General features: G+C 39.0%; 1 pseudogene; it reads right to left on the reverse strand.

Annotated features, from left to right (window-relative positions):
* Positions 1–1,612: 1,612 nt before the first annotated feature.
* Positions 1,613–14,989, reverse strand: LOC118530571 (7-methylguanosine phosphate-specific 5'-nucleotidase pseudogene; annotated as a pseudogene).
* Positions 14,990–16,539: the final 1,550 nt, after the last annotated feature.

Consider the following 16,539-nt stretch of genomic DNA (forward strand, 5'->3'; position numbering starts at 1 on the left):
AATCAAATTTTATTGCATTACTATCGTTGTAGCTATCCTTAAAAAATATTCTTTTTTTTAAACCAATATCAATATGTGGAAAAATTCAGAACTAGTCACATGCAGCCAAAGTTTCTGTTTGTTATAAACAGAGAAGAATCTTGAATGTAATAAGTTGTTTGGGCAAATCTGTTTTTGTCTGCTGTGACCGACTGTCCATTATATCTGTGTCCATTATGGACAGCATGTAATTTAAGAGCAGTGGTTTGTGAAGAATGAGGCAAATACCAAGGTTGGGAGGGAAACCCAAGTTACTCTGTTAACCAAATTCATCTTAAAATACTTTTAATTTTTCAACAACCTACTAATCTCTGCATACTTGGCTTTGCAAAGTTACAAAATCAAAATGCTTTATTCAACTAAAATATATACTTCATAGGGGAAAAAAGATCCCCCCCCCAGGAATATTTAATTTAAAAATTCTGTGTTGAGAAGATTTCAGAGAAATCTATAGAGACCCAGGCCCAAGAATACAGATCTAATAAGTTATTTAACTAAAAATTATAACACAGGGGAAGACCTGTGAGCTTATGAATCTGTCAGCAAATCTGCTAGCAAACTTGCTTAGTTTTAACCCTGGAGGAAGACATTATCTTCATTATGTTAGTCAGGAAATAAAACTACAATACAGACACTATCTCTGTTCTCCCAGGCTGTTTTTTTTTTTTTTCATACAAACATCTTTTAAAAGACAGTATGGGAAAGAGTTGCCACTGGAAGTATAGAAACCCCATGGAGAATTGTCATCAAACAAGTTTGTTTCTTTTTATTGCTGTGTAGTATTCCATGGAATGGATACACCACAATATATTTATCCATTCAACAGTTGATGGGCATTTGGGTTGTTTTTGGGTTTGGCTCCAAAATATTTTACAAAGTAGTTATCATTTTGCACTTCCAACAGCAAAATACAAGAGTTTCAATTGCTCCACATCTAAGTCAGCACTTTAATTTAAACCCCTCTTCATATGAACTAGTATCTCATTGTAGTTTTAATTTGAATTTTTTATAATTTAAACCCCTCTACATATGAACTAGTATCTCATTGTAGTTTTATTTTGAAATTTTTAAGGAATAAAACTATTGGATCTTTTTATCTTATTTGCCTTCTTTTTTTTGTACCATCTTTGGTTAAATTTTCATTCAGATCTTTCTTTTTAAGAATCTAGTTAATTGTCTTCTTAACATTGAGTTGTAATTTTTGACATAGACTCTCTTTGACCAAACTTCAGATAGATTCTTCAGGCCCTCCTTTTATTTTTTGTTTTGTTTTTCCTTTTTTAAAAATTTTGATCTGTTTCACCCATTAGATTTGTCTGAAGAACAGCTTCCCATGTTCAAAATTTTGGGGAGAAAAGAATCCTTGAACCAATTGGTCCCTAGAATACTAACACCCTATAGGTCTTGTGTTCCTCTAATTGGCCCTTCCACCTGGCAGGGCCTCCTGCATGCCTCTGAAGAATACCACAGAAGGTGCCGGGAAAGGAGAGAGGGACATGGACTCAGCAGCTGCACCACCCTGGACTCTTCTCTGTACACCCAGGGAGGAGCAGTGCTCCCAGCAGGGCAGCCTCTAGGTGAGGCTCCTTTTTCTCCATGGCCTGCAGCGCCTGGCCCCACACCTGCACATGCAGGAGCCCTCTGTCTCTATCCAGTACCCATGGTGCTGGATGTGCTGTAGAAGCCTGTTGACCACATCCAGCGTCTGGTCCTTCTCTAGCACAATGTCATAAGAGTCTGTGTTGTGCTTCGGCCGCTCTTCCACCTTTCACTCAAGAAACCAATCTTGAGAATGCTTTCCACACCAGGAATTGCATCAGCCATAGTGAGGTCCCCCGTGGAGTCTCCCAGCAGGAAGATGTGGTTTTGCCCTGAAGCTGCTGGAAGTACCCAGAGTTCTCACAAACAGAGCTGTTCTTGTTGTCTGTGCATATGAGCTGGCTCTTGAATCCCTGTAGGAAACTGTCTTTCTCAAAGTCCATGTAATTATGGACACAGTGTGGATGATGGGGTGGAACACTTTCATCTGTCGGATAATCTCCTCTAGGATATCAACAATGCCTGTGGAAAAGATGAAAAAGGGAAGGTTATGTTGATAGAGGATATTGAAGAACGTCTTGTATCCCTCCCTAAGCATTGCATTGGATTCTCTAACCACCTGGGCTATCTGAAACTTCTGAATCTTCTGCTGGCATGGGAGACATGTGCTTTGGTCCACCAATCCATCATATGAAGTAATTTCTCTATGATGGTCCAGTGTGGGTCAGTCTCAACTGGGTAATGGTAGTGAAGGAGCCCCTTAAGCTCATTCCAGTACTGCTCACTGATGATCTTGCTGCTATCTAGAATGTTTTAAGAAGTCCATCGCTACTTACAAGTCCATCCATTATGTGCAAACCTGCTCAAGGTCAAGTCAAAATCAGAAATGACCTGTAAGCGTTCTCCTCCACCCCTGCGGAGGGTGCCAACAATCTCTTGCACTTGCCCAGGCTGCCAACATCAGGGCCCTGGCCTTCATCAGGGTTCTCACCTGTCCCGAGACCCAAGAGAAGCACTGACCCCTGCTCCACACTGGGCCCAGGGGGAGCTCAGGACAGCTCAGCAGCTTTGTAAGGCTGGGGTACAGGGGTGGGGAGGGGGATGAAGGGGGCTCTGGCCTGACTCAGGGCGCTTACTGGCCAGGGTGGCATGGCAGGGATCCCGGGGAGGGGGAAGGGTTTGGAGAGCCCTGGGGATCCGGGCCTGCCCTGACATTTCCTTCTGCCTCACGTCTCTACCATGGCACTCCTGGCTCTTTTTTTGATTAGGCCCCATCCTTGGTCCCTGTCTTTAGTCTTCACAGTCCAGTTGTGGCAAGAATGTTGCTAAATTAGTTGATAGAGAATCCTCTATCTTTGATATCTGATCACCCTTGGTTATCTAGTCAAATTCTTCATCCTCCATTCTTGATGTCTAAGCTCTTGACCTGCCTTCAGCAAGAATCTTGTACAGACAAGATGGTCTTAAACAGACAGTGTAGCAAGAATAACCCTACCCTTGATATCCCTTCATAAATGATTTTCCATCCACCAACCCCTTCACCTGCTTGATATCTGTAAGTCCCCAGCTATCTCTGCTGTATTTATATTTGGGCCAGATCTCTCTCAGTTGTGATAGTCCCAACACCATTTGCAATAGTTCTGAACAAAGTCTTCCTGTTTTAACAAGTGGCAGAATAATTTTTTAACAGTGTTTTTTATGTGTTCTAGATACAGTTCATAATCTGTTGTATATTTTGAAAATACTTTTTCCAAGTCCATCCTTGGCATTTTCATTTTTTTATAATTATCTTCTGGAGTACAAAAGTTTTTAGTTCTATTGAAGTCCATTTTATGAATATTTCTTATATAGTTCAAGCTCTTTGTGTCTTTAGAAATCTTTGCCTAACTCAAGGTCACAAAGATGTTCTCCTGTTTCTATAAAGCTTCAGCTCTTACATTTAGGTTTATGATAATTCTGTATTTAATTTTCACATATGATGTCAGGTAATGTTCAAGATTCTTTCTTTCCTTTTTTATACTGATATCCAATTGTTTTAGCATTATTTATTGAAAGATTTTTCTTTCATTTTTGAAGTGTTTTAATGCCTATGTCAAAAATCAAATAATTATATCAGTGTGGATCTATTTTTGGACTTTATATTATTACTCCATTAATCTATTTGTTTCTCTTTACATTAGTACCATACTGTCTTGGTAATTGTAGCATTCTAGTAAATGTTTTTTAAGTTTTCATTTAAATTCCAGTTAGTTAACCTACAGTGTTATATTAGTTTCAGGTGTACAATATAGTGATTCAAAATTGCATACATCACCCGGTGCTCATCATGACAAGTGCACTCCTTAATCCCCATCACCTATTTCACCCATCCCCCCATCCACCTCCTCTCTGATAACCATCAGTTTGTTCTTTACAGTTAAGAGTCTGTTTCTTGGTTTGCTTATTTCTCTCTCTGTTCCCCTTGCTCCTTTGTTTTGTTTCTTAAATTCCACATATGAGTGAAATCATATAATATTTGTCTTTCTTTGACTGACTTATTTCTAGTAAGTTTTGATAGCAGGTACTGGAAGTTCTCCAAATTTTCTCTCTCTCTCTTTGTCTTCTGCCTATTCTAAGTTCAGTGAATTTCCATAAAAATATTAAATCAACTTGTCATATTTCCTAATTGTGATTGTGTTGAACAATGGAGTTTCAATGTGGGGAGATTTGGCATCTTAGTAATATTGAGTGCTCTGTTTCTGTTAATGTGTTATATCCCTCTATTTAATTAGGACTTCTTTAGTTCTTGTCAGGAATGTTTTGTAGTTTTCTATGTATACATCTTACATAAATTTTGTTAAATCTATATCTAAGCATTTAATTTTTGATGTCATTGTAAATAGTATTATTTAACTTCAATTTTTTTGTGATATATGATAATAAATTGATTTTTGTTACCTGTGACTTTGCTAAACTTACGCTAATAGTTGGTTTGTAGATTCCTTATGCTTTTCTAGACAATACGGTTGTCTGTATATAAAGAAGTTTTATATCTTCCTTTTCTATCAGTACTCTTTGCTGTTGTTGTTGTTGTTCATTCCCTTATTACACTGTCCTCCAGCACAAATAAGAGTGGAGTAGATGGGAATGGACACTCTTACCTTATCAGTCTGTGGGGGTCATAGCAATCAGTATTTCACTGTTAAGTAAGATTTTTTTTTTAATGTTTTTATTGTTATGTTAATCCCCATACATTACATCACTAGTTTTAGATGTAGTGTTCCATGATTCATTTTTTGTGCATAACACCCAGTGCTCCATGCAGAACGTGCCCTCCTCAATACCCATCACCAGGCTAACCCATCCTCCCACCCCCCTCCCCTCTAGAACCCTCAGTTTGTTTTTCATAGTCCATCCTCTCTCATGGTTCGTCTACCCCCCCGATTTCCCTCCCTTCATTCTTCCACTCCTGCTACCTTCTTTTTTTTTTTTCTTAACATATATTACATTATTTGTTTCAGAGGTACAGATCTGTGATTCAACAGTCTTGCACAATTCACAGCGCTTACCAGAGCACATACCCTCCCCAGTGTCTATCACCCAGTCACCCCATCCCTCCCACCCCACCCCCCACTCCAGCAACCCTCAGTTTGTTTCCTGAGATTAAGAATTCCTCATATCAGTGAGGTCATATGATACATGTCTTTCTCTGTTTGACTTATTTCGCTCAGCAAAATACCCTCCAGTTCCATCCACATCGTTGCAAATGGCAAGATCTCATTCCTTTTGATGGCTGCATAATATTCCATTGTATATATATACCACACCTTCTTTATCCATTCATCTGTCAGTGGACATCTTGGCTCTTTCCACAGTTTGGCTATTGTGGACATTACTGCTATAAACATCAGGGTGCACGTACCCTTTCGGATCCCTACTTTTGTATCTTTGGGGTAAATACCCAGTAGTGCAATTGCTGGATCATATGGTAGCTCTATTTTCAACTTTTTGAGGAACCTCCATACTGTTTTCCAGAGTGGCTGCACCAGCTTGCATTCCCACCAACAGTGTAGGAGGGTTCCCCTTTCTCCGCATCCCCGCCAACATCTGTCATTTCCTGACTTATTAATTTTAGCCATTCTGACTGGTGTGAGGTGGTATCTCATTGAGGTTTTGATTTGGATTTCCCTGATGCCAAGCGATATTGAGCACTTTTTCATGTGTCTGTTGGCCATTTGGATGTCTTCTTTGGAAAAATGTCTGTTCATGTCTTCTGCCCATTTCTTGATTGGATTCTTTGTTCTTTGGGTGTTGAGTTTGATGAGTTCCTTATAGATTTTGGATACTAGCCCTTTATCTGATATGTCATTTGCAAATATCTTCTCCCATTCTGTCAGTTGTCTTTTGGTTTTGTGGATTGTTTCCTTTGCTTTGCAAAAGCTTTTTATCTTCATGAAGTCCCAATAGTTCATTTTTGCCCTTGCTTCCCTTGCCTTTGGCGATGTTTCTAGGAAGAAGTTGCTGCGGCTGAGGTCGAAGAGGTTGCTGTCAGTGTTCTCCTTTAGGATTTTGATGGACTCCTGTCTCACATTGAGGTCTTTCAACCATTTGGAGTCTATTCTTGTGTGTGGTGTAAGGAAATGGTCCAGTTTCATTCTTCTGAATGTGGCTGTCCAATTTTCCCAACACCATTTGTTGAAGAGACTGTCTTTTTCCATTGGACATTCTTTCCTGCTTTGTCAAAGATTAGTTGACCATAGAGTTCAGGGTCCATTTCTGGGCTCTCTATTCTGTTCCATTGATCTATGCGTCTGTTTTTGTGCCAGTACCATATGTCTTGATGATGAGAGCTTTGTAATAGAGCTTGAAGTCCGGAATTGTGATGCCGCCAGCTTTTCTTTTCTTTTTCAACATTCCTCTGGCTATGTGGGGTCTTTTCTGGTTCCATAGAAATTTTAGATTATTTCTTCCATTTCTTTGAAAAAAGTGGATGGTATTTTGATGGGGATTGCATTGAATGTGTAGATTGCTCTAGGTAGCATTGACATCTTCACAATATTTGTTCTTCCAATCCATGAGCATGGAACGTTTTTCCATTTCCCTGTGTCTTCCTCAATTTCTTTCATGAGTATTTTATAGTTTTCTGAGTACAGATCCTTTGCCTCTTTGGTTAGATTTATTCCTAGGTATCTTATGGTTTTGGGTGCAATTGTAAATGGGATCGACTCCTTAATTTCTCTTTCTTCTGTCTTGTTGTGGGTGTATAGGAATGCCGCTGACTTCTGTGCATTGATTTTATATCCTGCCACTTTACTGAATTCCTGTATGAGTTCTAGCAGTTTTGGGGTGGAGTCTTTTGGGTTTTCCACATAAAGTATCATATCATCTGCAAAGAGTGAGAGTTTGCTTTTCTTTACCGATTTGGATGCCTTTTATTTCTTTTTGTTGTCTGATGGCTGTGGCTAGGACTTCTAATACTATGTTGAATAGCAGTGGTGATAGTGGACATCCCGCCGTGTTCCTGACCTTAGGGGGAAAGCTCTCAGTTTTTCCCCATTGAGAATGATATTCGCTGTAGGTTTTTCATAGATGGCTTTTATGATATTGAGGTATGTACCCTCTATGCCTATACTCTGAAGAGTTTTGATCAAGAAAGGATGCTGTACTTTGTCAAATGCTTTTTCTGCATCTATTCAGAGGATCATATGATTCTTGTTCTTTCTTTTGTTAATGTATTGCATCACATTGATTGATTTGTGGATGTTGAACCAACCTTGCAGCCCAGGGATAAATCCCACTTGGTCATGGTGAATAATCCTTTTAATGTACTGTTGTATCCTATTGGCTAGGATTTTGGTGAGAATTTTTGCATCCATGTTCATCAAGGATATTGGTCTGTAATTCTCCTTTTTGATGGGGTCTTTGTCTGGTTTTGGGATCAAGGTGATGGTGGCCTCATAAAATGAGTTTGGAAGTTTTCCTTCCATTTCTATTTTTTTGAACAGTTTCAGAAGAATAGGTATTAATTCTTCTTGAAATGTTTGGTAGAATTCCCCTGGGAAGCCATCTGGTCCTGGGATTTTGTTTTTTGGGAGATTGTTGATGATTGCTTCAATTTCCGTAGTGGTTATAGGTCTGTTCAGGTTTTCTCTTTCTTCCTGGTTCAGTTTTGGTAGTTGAGACATCTCGAGGAATGCATCCATTTCTTCCAGGTTATCTAATTTGCTGGCATAGAGTTGCTCATAATATGTTCTTATAATTGTTTGTATTTCTTTGGTGTTGGTTGTGATCTCTCCTCTTTCATTCATGATTTTGTTGATTTGGGTCATTTCTCTTTTCTTTTGGATAAGTCTGGCCAGGGGTTTATCAATCTTCTTAATTCTTTCAAAGAACCAGCTCCTAGTTTTGTTGATCTGTTCTACTGTTCTTTTAGTTTCTATTTCATTGATTTCTGCTCTGATCTTTATTATTTCTCTTCTCCTGCTGGGTTTAGGCTTTATTTGCTGTTCTTTCTCCAGCTCCTTTAGGTGTAGGGTTAGATTGTGTACTTGAGACCTTTCTTGTTTCTTGAGAAAGGCTTGTATTGCTATATACTTGCCTCTTAGGACTGCCTTTGCTGCATCCCAAAGATTTTGAATAGTTGTGTTTTCATTTTCATTTGTTCCATGAATTTTTTTAATTCTTCTTTAATTTCCTGGTTGACCCATTCATTCTTCAGTAGGATGCTCTTTAGCCTCCATGTATTTGAGTTCTTTCCGACTTTCCTCTTTTGATTGAGTTCTACTTTCAAAGCATTGTGGTCTGAAAAGATGCAGGGAATGATCCCAATCTTTTGGTACCAGTTGAGACCTGATTTATGACCTAGGATGTGATCTATTCTGGAGAATGTTCCATGGGCACTAGAGAAGAATGTGTATTCTGTTGCTTTGGAATGGAATGTTCTGAATATGTCTGTGAAGTTTATTTGGTCCAGTGTGTCATTTAAAGTCTTTATTTCCTTGTTGATCTTTTGCTTAGACGATCTGTCCATTTCAGTGAGGGGGGTGTTAAAGTCCCCCACTATTATTGTATTGTTGTCAATGTGTTTCTTTGCTTTTGTTATTAATTGGCTTATATAATTGGCTGCTCCCTTGTTAGGGGCATAGATATTTACAATTGTTAGATCTTCTTGTTGGATAGACCCTCTAAGTAGGTGTCCTTCTCATCTCTTATTACAGTCTTTGGTTTAAAATCTAATTTGTCTGATATAAGGATTGCCACCCCAGCTTTCTTTTGGTGTCCATTAGCATCGTAAATGGTTTTCCACCCCCTCACTTTAAATCTGGGGGTGTCTTTGGGTCTAAAATGAGTCTCTTGCAGACAGCATATCAATGGTCTTGTTTTTTAATCCAATCTGATAGCCTGTGTCTTTTGATTGGGGCATTTAGCCCATTTACATTCAGGGTAACTATTGAAGGATAGGAATTTAGTGCCATCGTATTGCCTGTAAGGTGACTGTTAGTGTATATTGTCTGTGTTCCTTTCTGGTCTATGTTGCTTTTAGGCTCTCTCTTTGCTTAGAGGACCCCTTTCAAGATTTCTTGTAGGGCTGGTTTCGTGTTTGCAAATACCTTTAGTTTTTGTTTGTCCTGGAAGCTTTTTATCTCTCCTTCTATTTTCAGTGACAGCCTAGCTGGATATAGTATTCTTGGCTGCATATTTTTCTCATTTAGTGCTCTGAATATATGATGCCAGTCCTTTCTGGCCTGCCAGGTCTCTGTGGATAGGTCTGTTGCCAATCTAATGTTTCTACCATTGTAGGTTACAGATCTCTTCTCCCGAGCTGCACTCAGGATTTTCTCTTTGTCTCTGAGACTCATAAGTTTTACTATTAGATGTTGGGGTGTTGACCTATTTTTATTGATTTTGAGCGGGGTTCTCTGTGCTTCCTGGATTTTGATGCCTCTTTCCTTCCCCAAATTAGGGAAGTTCTCTGCTATAATTTGCTCCATTATACCTTCTGCCCCTCTCTCTCTTTCTTCTTCTTCTGGGATCCCAATTATTCTAATGTTGTTTTGTCTTATGGTATCGCTTATCTCTCGAATTCTGCCCTCGTGATCCAGTAGTTGTTTATCTCTCTTTTTCTCAGCTTCTTTATTTTCCAGCATTTTGTCTTCTATATCACTGATTCACTCTTCTGCCTCATTTATCCTAGCAGTTAGCGCCCCCATTTTTGATTGCACCTCATTAATAGCCTTTTTGATTTCTACTTGGTTAGATTTTAGTTCTTTTACCTCTCCAGAAAGGGTTTCTCTAATAACTTCCATGCTTTTTTCAAGCCCAGCTAGTATCTTTAAAGTGATGATTCTGAACTCTAGATCTGACATCGTACTAATGTCCATATTGAGTAGGTCCCTGGCAGTCGGTACTACCTCTTGTTCTTTTTGTTGAGGTGATTTTTTCCGTCTTGTCATTTTGTGCAGAGGAGACTAGATTAATGAGAGAACAAAATGCTAGCAGGGTAACAATGTCCCTAGAAAATACACTCTAAACAAATCAGAAAAGACCTGAAGCAGTGGGAAAAGAAAGGGAAAGAGAGAAAAAAGAAAAAGAAAAAAAAAAGAAAAATTAAAGATAAAGATAAAAACAAACAAAAACAGAACAAAACAAAACAAAACAAAAAACAGAATGTGATCAAATATGATCAGGCTGGTATGTAGATCAGTGGCACACACTAGATTTTGGGTGTATTTTGGTCTGTTAGAAGAAAGTGCCTCCCAAAATTTTAACGAAAGAAAAACTTACATATGTACAAAAATAAGGGTTGATATGATGAAGGGATGGAATATGACTGTAAAGATGGAAATTATAAAAAATTTTATAAAAGGAATTGATAAGTTGTTTGAAAAAAGAAAGAAGAGGATTTTAAAAAAAAAGAAAAAAAAAGGGAGAGAATGTGATCAGGCAGGGGAGTAGAAAAAAACCATACACTAGAGATTTAGGGTATATTTTGATCTGTTAGAAGAAACTATCTCAAAAGTTTAAAGAGAGAACAACTTATATATATATATGCCAAAAATATGGGTAACTACTATGAAGGGATAGAATATGACTCTAAAAATGAAAAATAAAAATGTTTTTTAAAAAAGGGATTGATAAGATGTTGGTTGAAAAAGGGAAAAAGAAAAATTCAAAAAAAAAGACAGTTAAAAAAAAAATTAACTTTGAAAGACTAAGGAATCATGGTAAAAAAGCCATGAATTCTATGTGCAGTATTCCCCTAGCGCTGGAGTTCTGCCGTTCTCATTGATCAGTAAACTTGGTCTTGGCTGGCTGTTCTCGCTGATCTTCTGGGGGAGGGGCCTGTTGCCGTGGTTCCCAAATGTCTTTGCCAGAGGCGGAATTGCCCCGCCCTTGCCCGGTCAGGGCTAAGTAATCTGCTCGGGTTTCCTCTCGGGAGCTTTTGTTCCCTGCAAGCTTTCCGTACAGCTTTGGAGGCAGAGAGTGAAAATGGCGGCCTCCCAATCTCTGCCTTGGAGGAGCCGAGAACTCGGGGCCCCACTCCTCAGTCAGCCCCCAGAGAAAAGCAGTCAGTCACTCCCGTCTCCCCGGTCTCCGGCCGCACTCCGTGCTCACCTGGCCTGTGAGCACGCGTTTCTATCTCCGGCACCTGACCCTGTGTGGAGTCTCCAAACCCAGCAGATCCCTGTGGTGTGCTCCTGCGCCACTCCTCCCGGGGGAGGAAGGTGAGTCTCCCAGGATCTGCCACTTGTTGGGTCCCTGCTGGAGGAGCAGTGGCCCGACTGTGCTGCAGAACACGGTTTATGGCAACCCCGAGCTGAGAGCCTGCGCCTGGGCTCCATCTCTGCAGCCAGCTTCCCCACTCCGATACCTGGGAGCTCTGCCGCACTCAGGCACCCCCGGTCTTTCTGTGACCCCGAGGGTCCTGAGACCACACTGTCCCACGAGGGTTCCACCCCCCACTTAGCCACTGGAGCAACGTCCCTCAGCGGAGCAGACTTCTAAAAGTTCCGATTTTGTGCTCCGGGGCTCTATCACTTGCCAGAAGCGGCTGACGGAGGCCCCTCCCCCGCCGTCTATCCTCCCGAATATCGCCTCAGATTCACTTCTCCACACATCCTACCTTCCAGAAAGTGGTCGCTTTTCTGTTAAGAGAGTTGTTGCTATTCTTTTCTTCGGTCTCCTGTTGAGTTTGTAGGTGTTCAGAATGGTTTGATCCCTATCCAGCTGAATTCCTGAGAGGAGCCGAAATCCAGGTCTCCTACTCCTCCGCCATCTTGCTCCGCCCCCTTAAGTAAGATTTTAAATGAAGATTTTCTGTTTGTGTCTTTTATCAGTTTATCACATTTTGCTATGAATTTTTAGGGTGAATATGTGAATTTTCTCAAATGCTTTGGCGTACCTAATGAGATAATCACATGTTATTTTAAAAATTCTATTATTATAGTAATTGCATTGTTTTATTTTCGAATATTAAGCCAATTTTTCATTCCTGGTGTAATTCCCCACCTCAGTCATGCTCTATTATCTATTTTATATATTGCTGCATTTAATTTGTTAATAGTTTGTTAAGCATTTTTATATTTATGTCTATAGTTTTTTTTCTTTTTTTTTTTAAAGATTTTATTTATTTGACAGAGAGAAACACAGCGAGAGAGGGAACACAAGCAGTGGGAGTGGGAGAGGGAGAAGCAGGCTTCCTGACGAGCAGGGAGCCTGATGCAGGGCTTGATCCCAGGCTCCTGGGATCATGACCTGAGCCAAAGGCAGCCACTTAATGACTGAGCCACCCAGGCGCCCCTGTCTATAGTTTTATTATGTCTTTTTTTCTGGTTCTCCTACCAGAGTAATGCTGTCCTCATTAAACAAACTGGGAGATGTTGTCTCCAGTTCTATTTTCTGAAAGAATGTCTATAGACCTAGTATCCTTTTTTCTTAAATATTTCATAGACTTCACTGGTTGAGCAACCTCAGCTTGGAATTTTCTTTGGGGAATATTTTTAATTATGAATTAAATTTTTTAATAGTTACAGGGCTATAGCACTACAGAAGTTTTTGTCTGCTTGTCTGTTGTTCTATCAATTACTGAGGGAGGAGTATTGAAATCTCTATTATTTGTCTATTTCTCCCATGAATTCTGTTGGATTTTAATATTTTCATCTCTGAAATTGCCATTTGAATCATTTTTATATCTTCCATTTCTTTCTTTATTATGTTTATTTTTTCTTTACATTCTTAAGCATATTTATAATCTAAAAGCTGTTTATTTTATTATTTTATTGAAGTATAATTAACATACAGTGTTATATTAGTTTCAGGTGTACAATATGATGATTCAGCAATTCCATTCATTTATCAGTGCTTATCAAAACAATAGTATTCTTAATCTTCTTTATCTATTTCACCCATCCTCCCACCAGCCTCCCCTCAGGCACCCACCAGTTTGTTTTCTGTATTTAAGAGTCTATTTTTCTGTTTGTCTCTTTTTTTGTTGTTGTTGTTTTTTCATTTGTTTTGTTTCTTAAATTCCACATATGAATGAAATTGCATGGTATTTGTCTTTTTCTGTCTTATTTCATTTAACATTATACTCTGTAGGTTCATCCATGTATTTGCAAATAGCAAGACTTCATTCTTTTTTATGGCTGAGTAATATTCCATCATATACATATCTATATATATTTATATCTATATCTGTCACATCTTCTTTATTCATCTATGGATAACATGGGTTGCTTTCATACCTTATCTTGTAATTACACTGTTTCTTCATTTTGTGTCAGTTACTAATGATTAATTTTCCTCCTATTATCAGTATGTTCCTGCTTCTTTGTCTGGTAAGTTTCTACTGATTACCAGATATAGTAAATTTATATGTTGAGCACTAGAGTCTGTTTCATTCCATTAAGAAATGTTGAATTTTTGTATTAGCATGCAGTTACTTCCATATTATTTCAATTCTGTTAAGCTTACTTATTATCTTGAATATGGCATATACATAGCAGTCCCTACTCTTGGGCTAACTTTCCCCACTACAATGGCCACACCCTTTTGAGGAGTTTTTCTAATGCCCCATATATGATGAGGTCTCTTTACTTTGGCTGAAGAAACACAAATTGTTCCCATCCCTGTGTTACTCTGAGAATTGTTTGGTCAATTACTTTCTGGATGTTCTTTTCGAACTTATGGAGATTCCAGACATTGACTTAAGTCAGTACTCAGACACAGAGGATTCCTCAGCCAATGTCTGGAACTGTGTGTGTGTGCATGTGTATGCATGTGCATATATGTCCCTGTTTTCTAGTATTCTGTCTCATAATTTCTAGTTGCATCAGCTTCACTGAACTGTGTCTCCTCAACTCAATAAAGCATCCCATTTCTATTTGGGTTCTCCCTCTCTGCTTTGCAGCCTGAAAACTACCTTTAGGAAGTAAGCTTGTTCACTTCTTCCTTTTCCTCCTGTGTGTATGATGTCCAATGTTTATCCATTGTTTCTTCATATATAGTTAAACTTCCTTATTTACAAATTTTATTTTGTAATTCACCTACTTGCTAAAATATATTTGCAATCCCAAAATTGATACTAGCAGTGCTTTTGCACCATTTGCAGCCATGTACAGGGTAGGGGAAAGTTTGAGTTGCCCAACATGCACTTTCCCAGCTGAAAACCAAGAGTATGCGCTACCTTCTTGTTTCAGTTCTCATACTCATAAGCAAGTATTCTTTTCCCAGTCTATTGAGTGTCACATTTTTTGAATTTTTGTGGGTTTTTTTTTTTTGGTTGGTGATTTCACTGTTTAAAATGGCCCTTCAGCATGGTGTTGAAACACTATCTAATGTTCCTAAAAACAGGAAGTCTGTGATGTGTCTTAAGGAGAAAATATGTCGGTTAGATAAGCCTCATTCAGGCATGAGTTATACTGCTATTGGCCGTGAGTTCAAAGCTAATGAATCAAAGAATACATGAAATAAGGTATATTGAAACAGAAACACACCTAACACTAGATTTCATACTGATGGGTTGATGAAAATGTTGTAACTAGTATCTCTGGTCTATTTCCTTCTTCATTTAGAACATACAACTACATTCATCTCTGCCCTAAGTGAATATATGTATATGTATATATATATATATATATATATATATATATACACACACATATGCATTAGAAAAGTTAATTTTAAAGAAAAATATGCATTTAACATTTCAAACAAGATCTCTTTCTTCTTCCCCCCCACCAAATAATTAACACTAAGTAACTTCTTGATAACATGCAATCCTTGTTTCTGTTTCCAAATGTGCACTAGACATGTTGTTATATTTCTAATTTCTTGACACACCAGTAATTAGATTAGTAATTAGATTCTAAGCTGGGTACTTCTTGTATCTGTCATCAAACTCATGGTCACAATGGTCACAATCTCCAGACATCCCTACATTAATAATTGTCTGTATTTAGGTGTGTCTGTGTAACTAGATGTTTGTCTACCTTGCCTTCTTGAGAACTGGGTCTTGTATTTACTAAACCCTAGTTTTCCCCTAACATCTAGCAAAGAGCTACTCATTTAATGGATAGTACTTGTACACCCCCAACTCACTCATACATGTACACTGTGCCAGGAATCTAAAAGGCCTGTAAGACTGTGTATACGTATTTAAATCAGGGATAACCTTATATGCATACAAAATACATGTACAAAAGCATACTATTTTGTGAGAAGAACCCCTTCCACACAGTGTGAAATCCTACTATTAATCATTCATCTATCTGAATTAATTAAGTCTGTTATTTTAAAAAAGTTAACTAACTAAATAAATAGCCATTTATTATGTCCGAACTTTGCAACTTATCAGTATGACAAATACAGTATTGTGGTAATTACACATTCTGATTTATAAGGAGGACTCTGTGTTCAAAGTGTCAGTTTTTAAAATAAATTGTTTAGGAGGAGGAGGGAAGATGGCAGGAGTAGGGGACCTCGTTTCATCTGGTCCCTTGAATTCAGCTAGATATCTATCAAGTCATTCTGAACACCTGTGAATTCAACCTGAGATCTAAGGAAATAATTGCTACAACCCTGTAAATAGGCAACCACTTTTTGCAAGGTAGGAGGTGCAGAGAAGTGAACCTGAGGGGATATATTGGAAGATAAACAGCAAGCGGGAGGGAGCCTCTGGAAGACAGCTACCAGAAAGTGATATACCCCAGAGCACAAAATCGGAACATTTAGAAGCCTGCTCGTGTAAGGAATGACCCGGCCTGAAAGGTGCTCAGGTGGCAAAGTGGAGCAGAATCCTAGGTAGGACAGTGTGGTCTCAGAATCCCCGGGGTCACAGAAAGAACAGGGGTGCCTGAGTTGGCAGAGTTCCCAAGCATTGGAGTGGGGAAACTGGCTACACTCAGTGAGGCCAAAAGTGGGCCCTCAGCTCAGTTGCCATCATCTGTGAACTGCAGTACTATGCCAGGACCACTCTCTGAGCGGGGGCACTGCAAGAGGCAGAAACTTGGCGACCCTCCTCCTTCCCCAGGGAGGATCTGTGCAATGCACATTGCAGGAGTCTGTAGAGTTCGGTGAACACAAAAGTGATTGACTGCTTTTTCCCTGAGGATTCACTGAAGAGTGGGGGCCTCAATCTTTCAGTTCCAGGGCTGGAGATCAGGGGGCCACCATTTTTATTTTTATTTTTTTCATCCTCTAAGGCATCATAGAAAGTCTTCAGGGAACAAAAGCTACATAGAGCAACCCACAGCAGCTTGCACTGAGCCTGGCCCCCTAGACAGGGGAAGTGCAACTTCACCCAGGCAAAGACACCTGAGAATCAGCATAGCAGGTCCCTCCCCCAGAAGACCAGCAAGAACATCAGGCTAATAACAAGTTTATGGATCACATAGAACTGAAAAAATACAGTGCTAGAGGAAAATAGTATATAGAATTTGAGGTTTTTTTCTCATGATTCCTTTGTCTTTCAGTTTAAAATTT

The sequence above is a fragment of the Halichoerus grypus genome, chromosome 6 (genome assembly GCF_964656455.1).
Source record: "Halichoerus grypus chromosome 6, mHalGry1.hap1.1, whole genome shotgun sequence".
NCBI lineage: Eukaryota > Metazoa > Chordata > Mammalia > Carnivora > Phocidae > Halichoerus > Halichoerus grypus.